The following is an 8,496-nucleotide window of genomic DNA, read 5'->3' as shown; positions in this document are numbered from 1 at the left end:
AAGTTTCAATGATGTTCAGATCTGGTGATTGGGGAGGCCATGGAAGGTGTTTGAATGCAATGATGTGCAAATAATTTATCCCTATATTTAATTGAAAATATTACAAAGAGAACATATTAATTGTTGAAACTGAGAAATGTTATTGTTTTTGGAAAAATACATGCCCATTTAGAATTTGATGCCAGCAAAACTTCCTGTATTTGACATTTCATAATATGCCAAATGTTTTCAGTGGGCGACAGGTCTGAACTGCTGGGCAGATCAGTTTAGCACCCGGACTCTTATTACAGAGCCATGCTGTTGCTATATGTGCTGAATGTGGTTTGGCACTGTTTTGCTAAAATATGCAAACCCATCCCTGAAAAATACATTGTCTGGATGGCAGCACATATTGCTCCTTTACCTGTATATATTGTTCAGCATTAATGGTGCCTTCACAGATGTGTAAGTCACCCATCCCATGTGCACTAATGCACCCCCATAACATCACAGATGCTGGCTTTTGAAATGTGCACTGATAACAAGCCAGATGGTCCCTCTCCTCTTTAGCTCAGAGAATGCAGCGTTAATGATTCCCAAAAATTATCAGAATTTTGTTGACAGATGACAGTTTTCCACATTGTCTCAGTCCATCAAAAAATAGTTTAACAGGATCACAGTGATACGATTTTGGTTTTGGGGATTTATTTTCAGGGATTACTCCCAATTCTCTGAATCTTTTAATAATTTTGTGTACCGTAGATGAAAGTGATCCCCAAATTCACGTGTTACATTATTCTTGAATTGTGGCACTCTTTGCCTGCACAGAATGGTGAACCATCCTCGCTCATGACCGGCCCATTCTCTCTGGAATTATCTTTTAATACCTGTTGTCAGTTGACGTAATTAGTAGCGTGATATTCCACCAGGTTTCTTTTTATTAGCATTACACCACATTTCCTGTTTTTGATGCCTCTGTCCCAACCAGGCATCAAATTCAAAGTGAGCATGTATTTTCCAAGAAACAATAACATTTCTCAGTTTCAACATTTTCTAAGTTGTCTTGGAACAATTTTCGATTTAATACTGGGTTTAAACACATCCTTGGTCTCTGTTGCTCTTTACATTTTGCACAGCACCCAACCTTTTTGGTGGTTGTACAACCAAGGCAAATAGGGCAGGGCAGAAAATACACATGTGTATATGTATGTAAGGGTGGGAAATTAATAGTTGTGCGATGAGGCAAATGAAAGTACAAATGGCAATTCTGAATGTGTAATCGAGCCATCTGGAGGTGCCAGGTGACTTGTGCAACTGAAATGCAGGGATAGGAGCAATGATGTTCCCGAGGTAGACAGGTACATGTAACAACTGAGAACTTGTCATATTTTGCAAGGCAGTATCAGAGTCCAGTAGTTCAAGGGCGTAGTGCAGCAAGCTTTTCAAATCAAACAAGTAGAAACAAAATGTTGAAATCATCTCCAATGAAGTGCCCTCCTCTTCCACTCTTCCCAACAAATGCTATCCCTCAAATATGTGGTTTGTGTTTGTTCCAGTAGGAACTACAGGATATGTAGGGACCTGATCCTAAATCAGCACTTCTACTCTGAGACTCTTGATACATTCAACACATCTGGTCCAATTCAGTAAACACAAAACCGGCTTTAATAGCAGGTGTCCAGCCCTCTTGTGGTCATAGGTGTTATACAGCTTTATATATATATAGATAGATATATAGCTATAGATAGATATATAGATATATATGGATATCAGATACCATCAGTATTTCTGATTATCATAATTCTTAATAAGGAATTTTTTTAAACAAATGTTTATGCAAATTGTCTTTCCAAAATAAAGCAGTCCTAACAGCTGAGTCCCTAACCCGTGTTGACTCTTTTAACTTGTTGTTTTGGGCAGGCAGTGTAGAGAAAAGCAGATGGGTTGGAGAATGGTTTGCCACAATGCAGAAATTCCCAAAGCCTGCTGGGAGTGCTTGCAATGAGATAGGGCCCTAAAAAACATTGTGATTTTGCAAAATTGGGGAATGTAGAACAAAAGGGTTCCAAAGGGGGTTTCCACTGTAAGATGGAGGCCTGAGGTGTCCCAGTCATCTCTGCCAATGCCTCAGGTGCATTAATATTGCTGGAGCATGCATTTGAGTCTGCCACACAGCTGTAGAAGTTTGTATTTTATTTCTATCTTTCCTACTAATATTCCGTAGGGTACCTGTATACAACATATGAGGGGAAATGATTGTAACGTATATATGTGGGAAGCATTTCTCTGGCAAAAACCCAAAGGACCTTTAAACTAAAGATATGCAGTCTTTTGATCAGGAACACATCCAAAGAATGCTTCTCCAACCTGCTTCTGTCAATACTACTATCAAATTTATTACAATCCTTTCACACTGGATAAGCCGTGTCTGTCCGTCATTTTGTCATAGATTTATTCACCCGTCTCTTTTGAAACCTGCTTCTGTGACCTTTGATTCTATCTGATTCTATTGTGTTCCTGTTCTCATTTGACCTTTGACCTGATGTAGAAAATGTCCAGGATCACAAATTTGGAAGGTCGGATCTGTCATGTCCAAGTACTTCCCTTTGATTTGCATTTGTTGAGAGTAAGCAGGCGCTGTTGTGACAGGCTCACTGTAACATCCCTCATTGCATTCAACCAATTTCTTTGTCCAGTCATCCCTTTACTAGCCTCCATTCTTAAATGTATTTTTTTTTAATCTTTATTGATTTTAAATAAAATCCTATTAAATCCTCTGATATACTATTGTAAAAGTGTTGTAACACTTTTTACCAGCTACAGTCAGTGACAAGAAATAAAATGAAATTGAAACACACTTTGAACATTGAAAAATTATTGATGTTAACCCCAAATTCCCAACAAACTGGTAATGCCCACCTCTAGAGATGTTTGATGGTGTTTCCATTTCAAAGAAGTAAAGCGTATGGCTGAGTCTGAGCAACCATCTTGGGAGATTCCCCATTTGTGTAATCCTCGTGTACACTCTTCTCTACACGTCTCCTTCTCTAAAGCTATTGGAGGTAAAGATCTAAGGGGAGGGACAGCTGGCTTTGTCATCCAATGGGTTTTGAGAAGGAGACAAGGAGATAGGGTGCAAGGAGCAAACAACAGAGATCTTCCCCTTGCTTTGGCCATGCACCTACCAAAAAAAAAGTTAAACTTCTATTCGAATGCAACTTCCTGTGGCTATGTCCACAAGTTACTGTGTCCAGCCAAGACGAGCAGGGTGAGGAAAAGATTCATTAACCAATCAGCACCTTCTCCCCACATTCTTTGGACTTAGTCATTAATTAATTAGCATCTACCAGTGCCATTCCTATGTGAGAAAGGTTCAATTATAATGCTTGTTGTATTTACAGTACATAATGCTTTCCATTGTATGGGGATCAGGACCACTAGATTTTATGGGAATTTCAAAGCAAAGCGGAAGTTGGGGATTAGGGACACATAGCAGGTCATATAGCAGCTAGTACTTATTGAAGGATGGATATTGCAGAGAATTCTTTATGCTGAGTCTGTGTCCATATGGTAAAAAGATCAGACAATCCAGACAGTACTGAACAACTCTTGAGTTTTCTCCCTGATCAGAAGTCATACTCCACAGTGAGCAGGAGGATAAGCTTGATGACTTGTCTTCAGCAGTTTCTCCACCCATCCGGCTAATCTTGGATTGAAGGTATGTCAGTACTCCGGGCCGCTGTGGGGTCTGTCTGTACTGAAGGGCAGCTGTAAGGCCTGTCAGTACTGAGGGCAGTTGATAGGTATGTCCATGCTGTGGGCAGATGGAAGGTCTGTCTGTACTGAAGGCAGCTGTAAGATCTGTCTTTACCATGTGCAGCTGAAAGGTCTGTCAGTACTGAGGGCAGCTGTAAGGTCTGTCACTGCTTTACTGTGGGTCGATATAAGGTCTGTCGTAGCTGTGGGTAGCAGTAAGGTCTGTCTGTTCTATGGGCCACTATAGAGATCCACTGTTTCTTAGAATCTCGCTAAATGTTAACACAATTGCTGAAAATAAAATAACTGTTAACAAAAACACAGAGAATAGCCCCAGTATTTTTCAGGGGATTCAAGCAGATTATACAACTCATTAATCTACATATTATTGTTGCCATTTAAGTGCTCACACTAAAACGTATGCCTGAGTGTGTATTACTTTAATTTATTTTTCACCTTTGTTTTACAAGAAATGTATGTTAACAAAAATGTTGACAAACAATGATGGCTTGGCAAGAGGCAAAAAGACTACTGTAAAACATAACATTGGACAGGATCTAAAATAAATGTTCTCTAGAAGTAGATACTCCACTAAACCCGTAAACTAATTGTGTGTACTACACGGTACCCATGAAGTAATTGTGTGTGTAGGGATGTGCATGACAAAGACATTCACTATTAATAATTTGTTTAATATTTTATAACAATACATTCATTTTAAATTATTGTTAAAAGCTTTTCCATCAATTATAGTTGCAAATGAAATATAAACGTCGTCAAACGCGCACTGTCTCCCATGAATTAGCGCAGAGATATATATGAATTGGTTTATAGCTAACGTGTTTGTGTCAATGTTGTCTGGCCATAAAAACAAAATACAAAATGTATTATACCATCTAGCCAGCTAATTATTTGTATATACAATCCCTTAAAAGTATACTTTCCAAACGAAACGACACTTAATATATAGACTAACAATCTATAGTTACGTTACAGTCTGCATTAAGTCCAACAAACCTACCGATGCGTTCAAGTTCCAGTGAATAAAAAAATATCCTAGGAAGCTTAATAGGAATAAATTATATAAAATGAATGAAAGCCTAAACAAAATCTGACTAGCGCGTCCATAGATTCAAGAGCTTAAAAAAAATGTAAAGAATCATTAGGCAATGTCCATATCATTATGATAATTTATTCTTGTATAGAAAAACAAGCATGTGCTCCGGGACTAGATGAGTAGGCTTACGTCGTCTGTAGACTATCAGGCCCGCAGCCGAGAAAACCCTTTCAGTCCGTACAAATTTTTCCAGAATTCGCTGGTATGCTTTCGCTATAATTTCTTGAAATTGTCCGTTAACCAGATTTGTTTAGTCTATAAATGATAATCATTACTGCCGTCAAGTGACTCATCAATCGGTAGTACAGATTTTTTTGGTAACTTTCGAAAATTAGTTGAACTTGTCCATAAATCCCATCCTTGTCGAAATGTCAACTCTTTGTTCTCACCCCAACACTGTACTCGTAAACTGACAGCGTGTAGGCTACTACTCTACTTGTAAACTAATTTAGTATTTTTAGCTGTAAACAAATTGTGTTTACTAATTGTGCATATTCTACTAAAGATATTGCAGCAGTCTGATTGTTTTTAGATGAGTATTAAGTATATGTACATTAGAAGTGGAATATGCAGATGTGCAATATAAGCAAATGCAGTGCAATTGCAATACTAGATGTACAATTAAGGCAATAGAGAGACAAAACATTAGAATTAAGTATAGTGCAGGCTACATTACAAGTGAAATAGTAAATAGTTGAGTTACAAGTAAATAGTTGAGCGGGTACAAATGGCAGTTCTAGGTAAGGTAGCATGTGCAACCTTAATGCAGAAATAGCAGCAATGAGGTCCCCAAGTACATGAACCAACAAAAATACTAGTACGATGGCAATTCTAAATGTGCAATGAAGGCAAATTGAAGGTGCAAAGTGACATATGCAACTGCAATGCAGGGACAGCAGCAGTGAGGTTTCCAAGGTAGACAAATACCTGTAAGAACTGAGTCCCGTAGTACAAAAGGAGTAGTGCAACAAGGTCCCTGAGAGGCGGGGTGTGGTATGGTTAGTGATGGGTCACAAAATAGGCAGAGTTACAGCCTGCTGGTGCGGAAACACATTTTGCTTGACCGTGACTAGATCTTAAGAATTTAGCTGTCAAATTATTTCTTGTGCTCTTCCAAAACCTTAACTTTCTGTCAAAGTACATTGGAGGACAGGATCCAGTGTACCTCTCAACAGGAACTCCTCGGTAACAGTGGGTTTTAGCAGCTAGTATTAATGTTTTACCAACCCATGTAAATTCCAGGAGCTTTTGACAGAAACAGATGCTAGTCTGTTACCTTTGTTAGCCTCATTTAGAGGTTATCAATCGTCCACTAATGGAGGGTATCACACTCATCAGGCTAACAAGGGCCGAATGGATATCTTTACTCATTTCAGTGGAATGTTCAAGCAAAGACAAGGAATGGTGAATGCTTGCTATACTTGCAAAATAATTGTAGCAATTGTCTGAAGGCTTGGTGGACAATCACAAGAATGAGCTCATGCATTAAAACCTTAACTAACCATAGAGGGAAAGAAAGTATGGTATTACGATCCAATTTTAATTGACTTTAAACATCAGTCTGGTCTAGAGCAAAGATGAGGTCATCTAGTTTTCCCACTTGGTTTCCTTTTACAGAAGCTAAAGATTCACTGGGTGGTTTTGGACCAAAACCAGAGAAAAATAAAGGATATGGTTAAAGGATATCTTCAACTTAAAATGTAACCAGACCTAGCTAAACTGGTATATGGTCTTGGATGAGTGAACAGTAACATGCTTTGAACGCTGTTTCTTGATTTAAGGCCTGGGCCATGTGAACTACTACTGCTTTCAGATTCCATATTCTGTTACTACAAACACAGCAAAATATTCCCTCTGGGACTGGTTCATAGGTATTATGAACCCTTTGTACCTACACCACAAACATATGGACGAGAGATTTTGAATGATCATTGATACCACCATAACCAATTGACCTGCTGAGCTAAGGAATATGGGAACACTGACAGACGTGTGTATTGTGCAGAATGCCCAGACTTTGTGTCTGCTCACTATATGATGGGCCCCACGTACCCTGTTCCTGTCATAAGGGGTGTGGAGGGAGGTTGGGGGTAGACAGACTGCTGATCTAACCGTCCATGTTGGTATGTCTCCTCTCTGATGGGAAGTGTATTTGTAGAGACTCCGCTGAGTCTGCGACACTAAGTAGACAAATGGGATCACCAACCAGGAATGAGAAACCCTGATGTCAGCAGAGTATAGTCCCCATTAAGGAACCGTAATCAGGTGAAGATGCAACAGTTTGTTAATTTAGCTTCTGTGAAATTAAATTATATTTGGCAATCTTGGTTCAATGGTAAAATATCACTTTTAAATGTAAAGAATCTCAATTTAAGTTTTAAGCTTTCGAAAGGTCCATTAAAAAAAATGTTGTTAAGATTTTAGTGACTAAAAGCTCAGCTATTAAATTGACAATGCGCATTGACCTTGTCTGTGCAAAGATTTATTTTCATTTAGCATTGTTTTTTGTCTCTTGCACCTCAGCTAAATTTGGGTTTGCAACCAGTCCTCTAAAAAACATGTCTACACTGTTGGGTTGTATATAAAGCAGACCTAAATGAAGAGGTTTTGTTGACATTTTCTTTTTCAGATTATGCATACAATGGAAAGTATCGGTCACTGTTATACATACAGATACAAAAAAAAATATTATAAGAGATTTGGCAACAGGCTTCTCTTTTTGGCAAGACTTATTTTCAAGGTAGTTAAAACATGTAGCAGTGTCATTATATAACTGTATCACGGAAAAACCTAAGGAAGAAAGCAAACTATGCACATTCCTACAAACGTTGTTTTTCCTTTCAATTTGTGACTGATGTCATGTAGATAACCACTAAACAACACTTACATCCTGTATACTAACGTATCAGTAAGGCAATAAGGGGTGCGGTATATGAACAGTATGCCAAAGCTAAGCTCTGAGTGCATGAACACAGCGCATAGCCATAGTATATTGGCAATATATCACATACCACTTAAATGCTCCTATAACCCAGCGCAAATAGAGCAGTAAAAAGTGATGTTATATCATAACTGTGGTGCACATTCTCATATACCACGGCTATCGGCCAATCAGCATTTAGGACTTGAAGGACCCGGTTTATTTATAAGTCTATCAATAAAAACAGGTTTAAGAAAAGCACATTGAGGTTTATACTGTATATCAAACAGATTGTTGTTCACGGGAGTTTGGTGTTATGAAATTTGACAAAGGTTTTGTAATGGTCTAATCAGATTAGCATCCTTAAGTATTTTTTCGCTGCGGTTTATGTTGGAAAACCATGGCCAAAACCTTAAACCTAAACATCTGTCCAATGTTGGGTTGAAACAATCCAGGAAATTAACTAGCCTACCTGTTTACTTGAATTTTAATGTTATAGTTACGTTCAATAAAATTGTTAACAGTCTTAGCCATTCATGTACACATTTTTATTGAGTAATTTAATGTTCCTCTAATTTTTTTTGTATGATCTGCGTGGCCAATAGGTTAATCTCAATATTTACTTTTGAAAAATGTAGCATTTTGGTCAAACAGATCAGTGGTCATTATAATTAAACAGATACTTTATAGAATGTTTGCTGCACGCCCACCAATGACGTGACAT

This window comes from Esox lucius, chromosome 7, assembly GCF_011004845.1.
Source record: "Esox lucius isolate fEsoLuc1 chromosome 7, fEsoLuc1.pri, whole genome shotgun sequence".
NCBI classification, from domain to species: Eukaryota; Metazoa; Chordata; class Actinopteri; order Esociformes; family Esocidae; genus Esox; species Esox lucius.
Note: the sequence above shows the minus strand (reverse complement) of the source record.